The sequence below is a fragment of the Peromyscus maniculatus genome, chromosome 18 (genome assembly GCF_049852395.1).
Source record: "Peromyscus maniculatus bairdii isolate BWxNUB_F1_BW_parent chromosome 18, HU_Pman_BW_mat_3.1, whole genome shotgun sequence".
NCBI lineage: Eukaryota > Metazoa > Chordata > Mammalia > Rodentia > Cricetidae > Peromyscus > Peromyscus maniculatus.
The window spans coordinates 28,496,050-28,513,358 of NC_134869.1; positions in this window are offsets into that span (position 1 = coordinate 28,496,050).

Sequence of the window (17,309 nt, forward strand, 5' to 3'; positions counted from 1 at the left end):
GCTGTGTTCCAAGTGCTGCTGTTTCAGAAGCAGCTGTCAATGTGAAACAGCCAGTGAAGCAAGGATGGAGCTGCTATGTTGTCTAGAAAAAAAAAAGTCTACAAATGAATCAGGAATGACTGCCCAAAGTCATCTTTGACTTAATCTTTATATGTAAATAGTTTATATGTATATGTAAGCTTTATATGTAAATTTAATTTTATATGTAATATTCATATTTACTTGTATAGGTAAAACAGTTATGACATTGTAAGTTTCCTTTAAATTTTTACCAAAACTAGAAGTGCTATTCTTTTTACAAAAAGATCACAAACACTATTCTCCATCAGACTTAGTTTACCTTGTTTCACTTTGATCTTAGCTTTGCTGTAGAACACACTGACATAGTTTGCCATTTTTGAGTATTAACAGTAGTCTAATTGAACACTTGGAAAAAATACACTGTATTTATTGTCATGATCCATTAGGCCAATGATAAAAAAGCCTCTGCATTTCCTTGGGAAATTGCCATTCAGCGATAACAATTTCTTTCCCCAAAATGCCCATTAAATTGAGGCTTGAAGACTTTAAATAAATAAAGAGGGGACTTGATTTAATTTCAATGGGTAGTTTGAATTTATCTCAAATGAGATGTTTGCAATAGCAGGGTACCATTATCTTGGACTTAGCACACAAAATACTATGCTATATGCTATGGCCAAAGGAAATGTGATGACTAAACCCACAAGAAGCATCCTGGACACAGGGCAACCGGCAAAGCTTTCTCATCTTCCCACAAGTAGGGAGAATAAATAGTTAGAAACAATAATGGAAACCAGCGAATTGCTCCCTCTTCTATAAAGACACTTGATTCTTTCCCTATGCAAAGTGTGCCCAGCAATTTTATAACAGCAAATCTAAAGACTCATCAACTGGTTCCATTTGAATCTCAAGATTTTATGACAATTTGCATCAGATTAGATGTGGCATCTTTTACATCAGATTTCAGGTAACTGAAACCCAAACCATAAAACTAGTAGTTACCATTCTCCCATCTAAGCAACCCTCGGTGGCAAATGGTAACAATGAATGCAATAAGGACTCCATTGTGACATTTGTAAAGGGTGAGAATGGAATGAGTTGCAATCAGTAGGCCCTGCATATCCCAAAGTTTGAAATCCTTTCCTCAAAAGTCATGAAGGGGCCTCCTTATCCTGAAGGGAAGATGATATCTCCAGAGTAGTGTTCAATTCTGTTTTTGAGGAGTGATTTCTTCATAGTGTTTGGTTCCTTTCTCTGTCATCTGTTTCCTTAAGGATATTTGGAAAAATAATAGAGTCCCATCTTCGGGAGATCTGTAGCATTCTCAGTTTTGTTCTTATGTCAATATTTGGAATTCTAAAGGTTATGTTATTTTTTTTTTTTTTTTTAACCATGCTCTTGGATTTTCATGGTACAATTCTGTAGCTAGGATTTTCCTGCCTGGCCCACAGTCAGGACAAATCTCTGTCACCCACCAGTCCCACAGCTGCTCAGACTCAAACAAGTAAACATAGAGACTTATATTGCTTATAAACTGTATGGCCGTGGCGGGCTTCTTGCTAACTGTTCTTATACCTTAAATTAATCCATTTCCATAAATCTATACCTTGCCATGTGGCTCGTGGCTTACCGGCATCTTCACATGCTGCTTGTCCTGGCAGTGGCTGGCAGTGTCTCCTTCTGCCTTCCTGTTCTTTCTTTTCTCCTCTCTGTTAGTCCCGCCTATACTTCCTGCCTAGCCACTGGCCAATCAGTGTTTTATTTATTGACCAATCAAAACAACACATTTGCCATACAGAGCATCTCACAGCACAATTCTTCAGTTGTTTTTAATTTATATACCCACAATTTGTTAGAATAAAGTCTTTTCCTCTAGATTGATTGTAATAATAAAAATCTACCTCACATTTCTCTATTGGACAAGGAAACCCCACACCATAAGGGAAATACGTGGCCAGGAATTAATCTCCACTGCTACAAGGCATTTAATATTCTGATAGTAAAAATGACAGTCCTTCCTGATGTCTCTGCTGGGGATCATCCCACTTCTACTGGTTTCCATACAATAGGAAGCATGTCATTGATTTCATCAGTGCTTGCTTTACTCATACCTAAGAACACGTGAAATGGTGTTCTTTGTGTCAAGACAAAAAGTGCCATTTATGCAATGATAGAATTGGTTTACACTATGGTAAGGGAAATGAATGTAGTCCCAAGGTCTTTAGAATACTCACAAACACGAAGGGTATTGAAAGGGCACTGTTGACATGATTTATGGGAGAAATACACATTGGTAATACTTGACATACAAAACAAGCCCACAAGGTAATAGAGAATCTTTTAGATGTAATCTAATCTAAATCAAATTAACTACATTTACGTAAGACATAACCCTGACCCGCTCCCTTGCTTTAAAGTACTATTTATGGTATTTTCAGTTTTGTGAATCCAAAGTTTCTTACTCTAAGGAGCACCAACTGATATTCTGTTCTCTCTCATCCTCTCATGCCACCAGAGCCAGAGTCTAATTCTACAAGAAAGTGACAGTATATAAACTCAGTCTGACAGAAAATAGGGTTTGGTGACTTTTTTTTTTTTTAAGTAACACTTCTTTTCCTCTTTTTGTTACCAGTTAAAGAATACTTTGCCTCACAACCATTTTACATATAATGATTAAGTCAAAGATAACCTTGCACAGCCATCTTAGAACAGTCATATATCGTGTTCATTTGTGTCAATATAGCGACTATATTCTGCATGAAAAAGATCAATGTACAGTTTCACAAAAATTCTTTGGTGTGCTTGCCATTTGTAACATGTAAATACTGTGAGACAAACACCAAAAATTACTTTACTGATTTCACTTTGGATTTTATACATTTAAAAAAAAGGAATTAGGCCGGGCGGTGGTGGCGCACACCTTTAATCCCAGCACTTGGGAGGCAGAGCCAGGCGGATCTCTGTGAGTTCGAGGCCAGCCTGGGCTACCAAGTTAGTCCCAGGAAAGGCGCAAAGCTACACAGAGAAACCCTGTCTTGAAAAAACCAAAAAAAAAAAAAAAAAAAGGAATTAAGAGGTTTGAGAGATGGCTCAGCCATTAATAACACTTGTGGCTCTTACACAGCTATGAAACAACCAGCAAACAGTCCATAACTCCAGTTCTAGGAAACCCATCTCTCCTCTCCTAGTCTCTGTGGGCATAGGCATGCACATGGTGCTCAAATATTCATGTATGTAAACACTGCCACATAACATAAAATAAATAAAATTTAAAAAGTGAAATTGGATTAAATATTGTATGCCATAACAGAAACTCCAAGTCATACTCTGTTCAACAACAACAACAACAACAACAAAAGACTATTTACTAGTAAACAGAGGCCCAATTTAATCAAAGTGACATACAGAAAGTACTATTATGGTTTATTTCTAAATAAACTACTCATGTATGATTCCAAAGTCATTGTGAATTGAACAATGGGAGAATCAGTGTTTAAATATTTAGAATTACATTTCTGAGAACTCTGAGTTTCCTTGGAATTTGGACTTTAATGAAGTCAAAACTTAATTTACATAGCTAAGTATTATTGTAGAAATATATTGTTCACTGGTTTTTGAGAACTATAGGAAGTGTTTAAAATCATAGCAGCAGAGGCTTAGAATAATAATCTGAAACACTTTATAAAAAGTAGTGATTGCTTCTATACAATTGCCTTATTTTAAAAGGTAATAGGATTGAAAGAAAAGCAAAATTTGCACACAACATGAAGAGATCTCCTTGTAATACTGAAATGTTTTATAGAGCAACACTTAAATGTTGCCAGGGGGAAATTTTAACTGTGTGTGTTCTACAATGAGACTGACAACTTGGAGATTCAGCCTTCTTCTTGTATTGGGATATTTATTTGCCCTGTTTTATATTGCACATTGTGATTGTGCTGGGGATGAAAGGATAAATACTGCAATGCCCTTGACTGACCTTCTGATATCTGGGGCCCTAGATTCAGCAATAAAATCCTTCAGAGTTCTTCTATTCCAATCATTCTTTCTTGCTAGCTACAAAGTCAGAAAGACTTCCTGACAAGGCAGAAGAGGGGTTTTATTAATAGAATGCTAGTATGATCTTCCCCAAGGTTATGTAGAACTTATCAAAATTCACTGAAGAAACTCACTTTATTAATTGTCTAGTCTCTTTTAAAGCCAGTGTATCTGATGTGAATATCTTTTGGAAAATATTAATAATTCAAAATTTTAATGGAGAATCTGAATAGAGAAGCTATGTGTGGGTTTGCAGTGGCTCATGGTATATTCTTCTGTTATTATTAAAATATTATAAAATAAAGTTCTTGTCATATAGGTCCTTCACTTGCTTGGTTAGTGTTACCCCAAGGTATTTTATGTCATTTGTGGCTATTGTAAAGGGTGATGTATCTCTAATTGTCTTCTCAGCTTCTTTGTCCTTTGTATAGGAGGGCTACTGATTTTTTTGAGTTGATCTTGTATGCTGCTATGTTGCTGAAGGTGTTTATAAGCTTTATCAATTCCTGGGTGGAATCTTTGGGGTCACTCAAGTATACTATCATGTCATGTGCAAAGAGGGAAAGCTTGACTTCTTCCTTTCCAATTTGTATCCCCTTAATCTCCTTATGTTGTCTTATTGCTCTGGCTAGAACTTCAAGTACTATATTGAATAAGTATGGGGAGAGTGGACAGCCTTGCCTCGTTCCTGATTTTAGTGGAATTGCTTTGAGTTTCTCTCCATTTAATTTGATGTTGGCTGTTGGCTTGCTGTAAATCAAAACAACTCTGAGATACCACCTTACGCCTGTCAGAATGGCTAACATCAAAAACACTGAAGACACTTTATGCTGGAGAGGACATGGAACTAGGGGAACTCTCCTCCACTGCTGGTGGGAATGCAAGCTTGTACAAACACTTTGAAAATCAATATGGCGCTTTCTTAGAAAATTGGGAATCAATCTCCCCCAAGATCCAGCTATACCACTCCTGGGCATATACCCAAGAAATGCTCAATCATACCACAAGAGTATTTCCTCAGCTATGTTCATATCAGCATTGTTTGTAGTAGCCAAAACCTGGAAACAACCTAGATGCCCTTCAACTGAAGAATGGATAAATAAATTGTGGCACAAATATACAATGGAATACTACTCATCAGAGAAAAACAATGACATCATGAGGTTTGCAGGCAAATGGATGGATCTAGAAAAAATCATCCTGAGTGAGGTAACCCAGACTCAGAAAGACAAACATGGTATGTACTCACTCATAGGAAGATGCTAGATGTGGAACAAGGATGACTGGACTGCTACTCACATCACCAGTGAGGCTACCTGGAAAACAGGACCCCAAGAAAGACACGGATGAGATCTACATGAACAGCCTGGACATGAGTGAGAGCAATGAAGGGTGACGGTCAAGGAAAAAAGAGCGGGAGATCCTAGCTGGATCAAGAAAAGAGAGGGAGAACAAGGAATAGGAGACCATGGTAAATGAAGACCACATGAGAAGGGGAGGAAGCAGAGAGCTAGGGAGGCCCACGGAGACCCACAAAGATACCCCCGCAAAAGACTGCTGGCAATGGTCGAGAGACGGCCGGGACTGACCTACTCTGGTGATGGGATGGCCAAACACCCTGATAGTTGTGCCATAAACCCCATCCAAGGACTGAGGAATCTGGATGCAGACATCCACAGCTGGGCCCCTGGTGGAGCACTGGGAGTCTAATTAATGAGAAAGAGGAGGGTTTATATGAGCGAGAATTGTTGAAGCCAAGGTTGGATAAAGCACAGGGACAAATAACCAAATGAATGGAAAGCACATGAACTATGAACCACAGGCTGAGGGGGCCCCAACTGGATCAGGCCCTCTGAATGGGTGAGACAGTTCATTGGCTTGATCTGTTTGGGAGGCATCTGGGCGGTGGTTCCTGGTCCTGGGCTCGTTGCATGAGTTGGCTGTTTGAATCCTGGGACTTATGCAGGGACGCTTGGCTCGGGCAGGGAGAGGGGGACTGGACCTGCCTGGACTGAGTCTATCAGGTCGATCCTGGTCCTCGGAGGAGACCTTGATCTGGAGTGGGGGTGGAGAACAGGGGAATCTGTGGCTATTATGTGGAACTGAATGGTGTAAAATAAAAAATAAAATATAATAAAATAAAAAGAAAGCAAAAAAATTTAAAAAAATATTATAAAATAATATTAAACATATATATGATCTAATACTATATTCTAAAAGAATGTCTTACAATTCTCATGAATAGGTAAATAATGAAATAAGTACAATATGTGTATGTATGCTTATACAAACAGATACATGGACACATGTCTACCTCTTTTATCTTGCTTACTTGGAAGATAATGACTTTTTATATTTTACTTATTTTTTGAGAATTCCATGACACGTATTCTGATCATGTTCTTTTCTCTCCTCCAACTTCTTCCAGATCTTCGACTGCTCCCCATACACTCAAATTTATAATTTTTTTAGCTCCTAAAAAATGAGACAAGCTGGGCGGTGGTGGTGCACACCTTTAATCCCAGCACTTAGGAGGCAGAGCCAGGCAGATCTCTGCATGTTCGAGGCCAGCCTGGTCTACAGATTGAGTTCCAGGAAAGGCACAAAAGCTACACAGAGAAACTCTGTCTCAAAAAAAAAAAGACAAAAAGAAAGCTCACACACACACATGTACACACACACACATGTACACACACACACACACACACACACACACACACACACACACACACACACACAGTTGCTGGTCAGCTCCTCCTGAGTATGAAGCCTTCCCTGAAGTGAGGTTATAGCCTAGTGTCACTCCATTAGATAAAACTTACTTTCCTTCTCCTGGCAGCTATGGCTTTCACATATGTTCTTGCCTAGGGGTGGGACTTTGTGACCATTTCCCTGTTGCTATCCTGGGACTATGTCTACTGCTTCTGCAGATCTAATGCCTGCTGTCACCATCTTTGTGAGTTCATATGTGTATCCGCAATGATGCTTCTGGAAAACACTGTTTCCTCGGAGTCATCCACCACTTCTGGCTTTCACAATCGTCCTGTCTCCTCTTCTCTATAGATCTCTGATCCTTAAGGGGAAGGGTTTGATAAAGAAATCCCATTTAGGGCTGTGTAGGCCAAGGTCTTTGACTGTACATGGTCCAGTGAGGGTTTCTCTGCTAATTATAATCTACTGGAAGAAGCAATTTCTCTGATGAGAGTTTAGTGGTGCATTGATCTATGTGTACAGCAATATATCCTTAGTGGTCTTTGTTTGTTTGCTCTGCTACATTCATTTAGCAAAGTAAATATAATAGGATTTTCCCTAGGGCCCATGACCTAGTCTCAGGTTCTTGACCTTATTACTAGTGTTAAGTATGGGTTCTATCTCATGAAGTGGGCATTGAATCCCATCAAAACGTGGTTGATTACTCTCATAAAGTTTGTGACACTATTGCACCAGTGAGCATATCTACAGATATAGCTTGATTTAATTGATGGTTACTTTTCTCCTTTAGCTGTGTGTAAAGTACTTTCCAGAACTATTAACACTGGTCAACATGAGTGAAATATCCAAGTTGGCAACAGCTTGATTTTTCTTAATCCATGTTTAATGATACACATGCATGTGTTTTAGCAATTGGGTATTACTGTCAAATTGTGGAGGGTCATAAGTAGCATTGGAAATAGTCTGTAGTATTTGGGGTGTCTGTAGGATCTTTTTGGTGAACAACTCAAAGAGATGCAACCCATTCATGGTAGTGGGGGCTTTATTTGATAGTGTATGATGTCTAGTCAGGGCATTTCCCCCCACTGTATGGTAAACTCCTTTTATAAATGTATATATTTTAAGAAGTTTCTATAGTAGTAATTATCTATACAGCTTTTTAAAGGGCCTTAGTGTTGGTTATTTCTCCCCACATTTCCTCGAATACCCTGATCTCCCACCACACTCTCCATTTAAGTCTCTTATTCTTATTTCCTGTTTGTCCTTTTTAACACTGTACTCTATTGTAAATTTATAGATTCACTGTAATTCATAGAAATAATCCAAACAGAAACAATGATATGAATAGCTTGACAAAAATAGCAAATGTCTATATCACCTTTCACTCATCAGTGTAGCTAGAGTTTTCCTGCCTGGCCCACAGTCAGGACAAATCTCTGTCACCTGCCAGTACCACAGCCACTCAGACCCAGCCAAGTAACCACAGAGACTTATATTGCTTACAAACTGTATGGCCATGGCAGGCTTCTTACTAACTGTTCTTATATCTTAAATTAATCCATTTCTATAAATCTATACCTTGCCACATGGCATGTGACTTACTGGAATCTTCACATGCTGTTTGTCATGGCAGCTGCTGGCAGTGACTCCCTTTCCCTTCCTATTCCCTTAATTCTCCTCTCTGTTAGTCCTGCCTATACTTCCTGCCTGGCCACTGGCCAATCAGTGTTTTATTTATTGACCAATCAGAGTAACAGATTTGACATATAGACCATTCCACAGCACTTCCCCTTTTCTCTTTTAAAAAGGAAGGTTTTAACTTTTACACATCTCCAAAGCCAGCTTGGTATATTTGGGAATTTGGGGGTAGCTTCTCTTACTAATTCCTGGTGGAGGGGGGCTCTGTATCTTATGGGGACACAAAGAAAATTTTAGGATCACAGAGTAGTCCCTGAGGCTGTATCGTTTGAGCCAGTTGCCTTGAAATGATTCTGGATGTTGGATCATCTTGGCCATGGTGTCATCAGAGACCTTTCAGGTGGTCTTGGCTGTTCAAACCTGATGTATCTTAATCTGAAACAAATCCATAGCCTCTGGCTTTCTGTAGAAACAAAAGCAGAGCCTCTTTTCCAAAGCAACACATCCTTATATCCAAGTTTTGAAGTCAAGGTACCTTTAAAATATACATTTTGGCATAACTCAACAGCTTTTACAATCAAATGTTTTTCTTCAATTATGAATATCAAAGAGAACATAATCCAGATTCTCTGTGTGGTAGCCATCTTTACGTGGCTTATTTTTTATATTACCTTGAGTCTATTGCTTTAAACTGCAGCATTCCAAGACTGAAATGGCGCTGTGGCTGCTGGCTCTACCCACTTCAGCTTCCCAACATGGAGGTGGTACATTTTCTACCAGCTCTGGGAATAATCAACTCTCAGAAATAGTAGGTCTATGCTTCTATCAAAGCAGCGTGTAGCCCAATCAGAGCAACAGATTTGACATACTGACCATCCCACAGCACATCAGTGTGGGTCCTCAACCATTTTCCTTTGAGAACAAGTTGAGAGGCTTCTAATCATCACACATCTAGATAAACTTGCACACCAAATACAATACATGTGGATGTTCTCTCTGGAAGACTACCTCAGATACTGTTCCAAGACATTTTCTACTTCTTAAAAGACTGTTTGGGCCTTAGGTATTCTTTTTTTTTTTAAATTAATTATATTTTTCCATTTATGTTACATCACAACTGCAATTTCATTCCCTTCTCCCCTCCCATTCCCTCCCCAACCTAACCCCTCAGATTCCCCTGAATAACTTACTCCCCCCTCTGTTTCTCTTCAGAAAAACACAGGACTCCCATGGGTGTCAACAAAGCATGGTGGGAACAGAGGCTGTTGTCGATTCTCACTGGCTTTTGGGACCCTACTCTTCATACTCAATTGCCGTGTCCAGCCTTAATACATGGAGGAGATGCTTAGTTTTACTGCAACTTGATTTGCTGATACTCATGGGAGACCTGCTCTTTCCTAAACAGAAAAAATGGAGGAGTGGATTGGAGGGTGGGAACAGTATGGGAGGATGAAGGGGTGGGAGGAGGGAGTGTGAAAAAATGAGGGAGGGGAAATGGTGGCCAGGATGTAAAATAAATAAGTAAACACATAAATAAGTAGATAGATTTATTTTTTAAAAATCTAAACATGGAAATTTTGACTAGATCAAATTATTTGCTCAATTCTTCACTCTAACATATTCACCAAATGAAGTTTGGGGTTGTAATGTGTTTATTTAATTGTTCTGCTACTATTGTAAGCCCATAGGTCCTCCTATTTAATTTTTATTTATTACTTCTACCCCATATACCTTTCCCTGTCTGCTTACTGTTGATTGATCTTGAGATTATATACTTGCACAACCTTTATATATTCTTTTTAACTAATGATACATATTCAAAGTAGCATTCACAGTTTTCTTGATCTTGACTTCTCTGAATCATTTTGATACTTTTATAATACATATAAAATACTTCTAAAAATATTTGAATAACTAAGGGTCCATTTAGAGTATATGCAAAATAATGATGCATCTAAAGATTGTGTGCTTAAATGTAATAATTTGTATAAAATTATGAGACAGCGTAAGATGTTTAAAAGAAAAGCAATGGTAAAGAAATGAGGACATTTTTACCTTATGTTGAATGATCTTATTTTCAAGCCAAATAACTGAAATCCATTTCATCAAATGTATGCTATTTCCTGGCTCTGAAATTTCAATTCTCTTCCGAGAGCTTTCAATGGAAAATGAAGACTGCAGAGAACCACGAGTCAGTTATGGGAAAGCTAAAGCCATTGTTGTATTACTCAATTATCCCCCCCAAAAGCTCTGGAGGGATTGCCAAGGGTGATGAGAATGAAGGAAACTGATCTAATCTTGCCATATGAAAAGAATTTCTCAGAGTGGAACACTTATTCCATAAAGGATTCCTCAGGGAAATAACTGGCAAAACCTGTCCTTTTTTTTTCATGGAAAGAAACTTATTAACATGACATCTAAAAGAGAAAACACGGGCATTTTCATCTTAAAGCCAGGCTTGTCTACTCCTTGCCACACTAGCTTCAAGATGGTTTGCAAGATTGCAAAGCTTCTTGAATATGTGAAATGCCTTAGCTTTTGTCCCTACATATATTATTCCTAGCCAATTTTTGTAACTCTTCATGTGAAGTAACATAAAATTTAACTTATGGTTTGTCAGATATAGGCTTCAAGATGTTAATCTATCTTGAAGGTTGACACTAATAAATGAAATAGTGAGTTCAATCATAAAACAGGAATATTGTGCAGGATCTTACAGTATTTGACCCAGCAATGGTGCATATCTCTAGGGTGCAGATAGATGTGACATTTTAGTAATGTTAGCAACTGTTATTGAAACTGTAATACATTTTAAATTAATTTTGTCACCTACTCCTTTGGCAGCCAAGTAGAGATATAGAAAAATATTTTCAAAGAATTGAAAGAAACATGTGTTCTGATCTCAAATTAAATTCATGACCTACCTAGAATTTCAAGTCCCCCTAGCTATTTTAATATGTTTACTTAGTAGAGCATGCTCTTAATTTTTGGATAACTGTTTCATACATCTTTCTTCTCTTTATTATCAACTAATAATCTTTGTTCTTTTCACTAAAATCAATCAGAAGAAAAATTATTGTAAAACCTTACCAATAAATCCACCACTCTGTGCAAACGACAATTGGAATTTTACATTCTCTTAGAGTGTCTTCAATGCTTTTACTTCCTCATGTTTTTTTTTTAGATTTTAAAATTTGTCCTGTGACAATTACATATATTATAAAATGTATTCTGATTACTGGCATTCCCTTGCTCCCTCTGAACCCCCTAAACTTCTTTTGCACATTTGCTTACAAGTCTCCTTCATTGTTCATGAATTTTTGTTTTATTGTGTGACCTACAGAATTTAAACGTGGCTTTGGAATTATCCATGGGGTTGTGATAGGACCATCAGTGGGTACAGTAAATGAAAACAATCCCTTCCCCCCAGAAATCATCAGTATTGTGTCATTCAAGAGGAAGCTATAAGGTTCTAGGAATTTTCCTCTGATCCTTGATGGACTGGCAAGAGGGTCAGCTTTATACAGTCTCATATCTGGAAGCTATAGCCACTGGGAAATCTCGTCTGCACTTGTTGTGTCTTGGGCAGAAGATAGCATTTCACATCCCTCTTTATTTACATTCTCTCAGTCCCTCTTCCGTGATGTTTCCTGAGCCTCTGAGAGGATGATATAAATAGACTGTTCCCACAAATCCTGTGGATTTGTGAAAAGTATCGAGTCTCTAATGTAACCAAGCCATTATTACCCTGTCACCATTATGACTACATCTATTTCATCCTTTGCACACCTCACTCTCTTTCTTTTATTTTCAAAACAACAAATGAATTGTACAAATTGATAAAATCATGTCAAGTAACTTCTGTGGTAGAAAACCCCAGATAGTCAGGCATTTAACTCTGCTGACTAATGGAGATGACGACCTAGCTTAAGCTCATATCCTTATCCTTGATTTCCTCTAGTGTTTTCATAGCTATAATAATGCTTCTCGAAACTTGGAAGCTTTCTTGTATCATGGTTTTCTTTTTTTTATTCTTCACTTTTAAAAAAGCTCTGCTCAGATTTTCTCTTCTGTTAGAGCTATTTTCTGATGATTTTATTAAGAATAGATAAGGCTTCAAATACTGATTGAATCCCTGGCACAACATTTTGCTTTTGTTTTTATATTAACAGATTATAGTCATTATAAATACATAGTCCAAGAACTTTTGCCTCCTTTTTGTGTACATGTGTGTATGTGTGCTCATGTGTCTGTGGGCGCATGTGAATGTGCACAAGTGTTCATGCACATCTGAAGGTGTATCTGGAGAGACCAGAGGCCAGCCTCAAGTGTTGTTCTATAAGTGTTTTCTGTCGTCTACTTTTATTGTTATTAGATCATTGGCTTGAAACTCAGAGTAGGATAGCGAGTGAATCCCAGAGAGTACCCCTGTTTCTTTTTTCCCAGTACTGGTATTACTAAACCTGGTTTTTATGTCTAGTTTTAATTATGAATTTCATACAGAGATGTTTAACAGATATTTGCCAATTAAATGAATATTACAGTTTTATGGACATGTTCTTGCTTTTGTCTCCCTAACCATTTATCACCAAAAGTAGACTGCATTTTCCACTTCAGATTAGGTTATTGTTCTTTGCTTGACCTGTGTCCTAGTGTTCACAAGGTATTGCCACATTATCAGTAGTGATCAGCACATTTCAAAAATTGACACAACAAACAATAATGAGCATTTGTGTTCAGAAATGTATCAATTGCTTAAATCTCCATTCCACCTCAGTTAAAATGGACTGAGAATGCAGATCATAATTTAGAATCTGGCTTCAATTTATGCTTTTACTTCATCATCTGCCACCAAACTTTTAGCATCCATATGCAATATAAAATTCACCAAACTGCATCAAATATTATTACTTAATCATAACAGAAAAATTTGCACCTGTTTTGCAGATTATCACTTCTGGCTCACATGCTCTTCCTTTCCTGGCTGCTTATTAATATTTTATCTCACAAAACAAACTCACATGTCAAACTCTGTGAAGCCCTTCCAGACTTCCCTATGCAGAATTAATTGCTTTCTCTCCTGGGATTTCTCTACCCAATTATATATACATTAAATAATTATTTACTGAAATTTTCTGTCAGCCCACTATGTTCTGTGAAGAAAAGAATGTCTATTTGTAATTTTTTTTATTTTGACTTTTAAAATTTTCACACATGTGCATTTAAATCATTGTTCTTTTTCATTCAGTTCCTCTCATGTTCCCTCTAAATCTATGACCTCTTCTTTTTATTACTCTTTTTCCTCTTACACACACACACACACACACACACACACACACACACACACACACACGCACGCACATGCACACGCACACACAATGCATGCACATTATAGAACAATCAGATGAATCAGTTTAGTATTGCTAATATGTATATATTTTATGGCTAACCCCTTGGTTGAATAGCCAAGGGAACACTAATTCTCCTCCTCTCGGTATCATGAATTGCCTGTAGCTCTTCATCTCTGGGTGGGACCTTGTAAGATTCCTCATCCACCTAGGCATGTCAAGCCATGTTATTTTCCAGGTCTCATTTAGGTGCAGCTTTCCTGTCATATATAAATTACACAGTCTCATAGCTAATGTCCTTATTATCTGGCTCTTACAGTTTTTCCACTCCCTGTTCTACCATGTCCCCCGAGTGTTAGCTGGAGCGCTCGTGTTGTAGATATATCAACTGGAACAAGGTATCCCATAGTCAGCTGTTCACTGTACTTTGACCAGTTATGGCTTTCTGTAATGATCTCCATCTGTTGCAAGAATCAGTTTCTTTTATTAGTGGTGAGATATACTTATCTGTGGGTATAAGAGTAAGTATTAAGAATACCACTAGAGATTATCCTGGTTTCAGAAAGCGACGTTAGTATCCAAAAGTGCTCTGAATGGATTTTATAAAGTTTTAGTAGAGTTGCACATTGTGAATAATTGTGTGTGTGTGTGTGTGTGTGTGTGTGTGTGTGTGTGTGTCTGTAGTGTGTTTCACTACAAATTTTTGGTGAACCAATTCCATAAGTTATCCTATTGTGGTTGCTGTGGTTCCGAATACTGTTTGGTATGTACCAGAGTCAAAAAATGTTTGCTGAAATTAAATTAAAATGTCTATTCATTTTACATCTGCATACCAAAGCTTCCAGATTTCCTATTATATGCATTACTCTTGGTTAGGAAGCATACCTAATCCTTCCACCCTCAAATCAATTGGGGCACCATTTCAATAAATTTTATGCTGCCTGCCTGATCTCTATTTCTTATTCTTACAGCCATTGGCTGTCCCTTCAGCTGAATACTTCCACCATGGTTCCTTTTTAAGTAAAATTGTATATTCATTCACTTGGAGAGAAAAATAAAAATGTTTCTCAACTAGAGATTTGGTAGAATTCCATCTTTGAAATCTTTAGTTGCTTACTTTACAATTACCTAGCTACAACCTAAATTTGAGTTGTTCTGAATAGGTTTTAAAAGAATTATTCATTAGAATGCTCTTGGAAGCAACTTACACTTGCTGTTTGACTATTTATTTAGGATGAGCTATATATGTCTTCAGAGAGAGTGTCAAGATTCTCACTGTCTTTATGGAGACTTGCAATTGTTCAAACAGTATGTAATGTAGTTTGCTCAGCAGATAACTGTAGTCTCATAATCATTGTTCTCTACAGGATGTTTGCTCAGAATAATTCTCCTGAAAGATAGCACTTCCTTCAGTATTTGCTTAATCACCTCTAACTGGCATTCACATTTTCTGTTTCTGTCTCCTCCTATAATGTCAAGACAAGTATGTGTGATTCTCCCACTGTACTTAGCTTATAATTTCAAGACAGGCAGCCACTGTCAATGCCTCACAGTTATAACTGAGATAATTTGAGACCCTGTAAAGCTTACTCTCTTTAGATTTCATTAGCATCTTTTAAATACAACTTTTCTTCAACATTATGGTAACATCACTTTCAATGTTATAACAATATGATTCTGTGAGCAAAATACAAATTTAAAATTTTACTTATTAGGGATGTTGAAGCTTGCAACTTTGATTCTTAACAGAAACCACTGTTCAGCAACGACAGATATTACATTTGAGAATAAGAGATATAGTTAAGCATTACTTAAAAGGCAATCCTTTTATAACAAAAGTCAATGTTAATGTTAGTAATGGTCTAATGCTCTCTCTCTCTCCCTCTCTCTCTAGGTCTCTGTCTCTCTCTCACATACACAGAGTTCTTTGAGAATTTTACATATGTTTTGATTATATTCATCTACCTCCCCAACATCTCCCTAATCCATCAACCCTTCCCTAATCACCAAACTTTATTTTTTAGCCTTCAAGACCAATGTGTAGTCATACTGCCAAATACTTGATGTGTGGCCTTCCCCTGGAGAACAGTTGGTTTATCAGGGACTACACTCTTAGCAAAAACTGTCTTTCCCTCTCTCAGCAGCTAACAATTGCAAATAGCTCCAAGGTTAAGGATTCTGTACCCAACTCCTCACTATGATGGGATTACATTTTTTTAATACTACTCCAACTTCTGTGAATTCATATATGCAGCTGCCCTGGTATTTTCTTCTGGCCATTCACCCATGCACTACTTCTGACTCTTATGCTATTTCTCTGCCTTCTGTCCTGAAATGATTCGTGATCCTTTTGGTGGAGTGATAAATATATACGTTCTCCTTGGGGCTGAGCATTCTGCAGGCCCTTATTCTCCACATTAGCTACTAATGGGTCACTGTTTTATTTTTTGTTTTCTTTTTTATTAATTATTTTTCCCATTTATTTTACATCCAATCACAGTTTTCCTTCCTTCCTCTCCTTCCATTCTCACCCTCCCCACCTCTCCTCTATCCCCCACTTTGACTCCTTCTCTCTTTCCATTCAGAAAGGGGAAGGCCTCCCATGGGGGACAACAAAGCATAGCACATGGAGATGAGGCAGGACCAAGCCCCTCCCCCTGCATCAAGGCTGGGTGAGACAACCCCGCATGGGGAATATGTTCCCAAGAGCCAGTTCAAGTGCCAGGGACAAGTCCTGATCCAACAGATAGAAGTCCCACAAATAGACCAAGCTACTCAATTGTCACACACATGCAGAGGACCTACAAAGGTCCCATGCAGGCTCCCTAGCTGTCAGTCTAGAGTAGGTCATTGTTTTAATCGCCATCTGTTACAAATAGAAGGTTCTCTGGTAAAGTATGAGGGATACACTGATCAATGGACATAATAATAACTTATTAGGAATTGGTTTAATTATATGTCCATTCATCATCATAATAGTAATACTATAACCTACGACCTATCCAAACAAAAGTTCTTAGTCCAACAACGGTACCAGGTATGGAGGTTCATCTTTTAGAAAAGGAGTAACATATTATCATAAAGTACTTTGTTACTCCCATGTTGTTTATAGCACTATTGCACCCATGGACATGTGCTGCTAATTTAGTCCTTACTGTTGTTTGCAGGGCCCATGCAGAGATGATTATCTTTCCCTTCCGGTAACTTGCTTGACATCTTCCAGAACGGTGAAAGCTAGTCAGTAGGGATAAGGCTTCTAGGTGTACATCAGTTTGATTTTTACTGCATTCTATGACTGGAGCATGTGGTGTCTTCAGTAGTAGGGTCTTACAGTCTGTTTCTGGATGGCAATCAAGAACATTGGCATTAGTTTGCAATGTCCGGGGTTCTGTGAGATCTCACCATCTAAAAACTTCAAAGTAAGTAAACTATTCCTGGCACTGTGCCTTTTATTAACTATCTTCTTCTATCTAGTAGAAACATTGATGTCTTGATTTGGAATAACTCTATTTTAACAATTTTATGCACACACACACACACACACACACACAC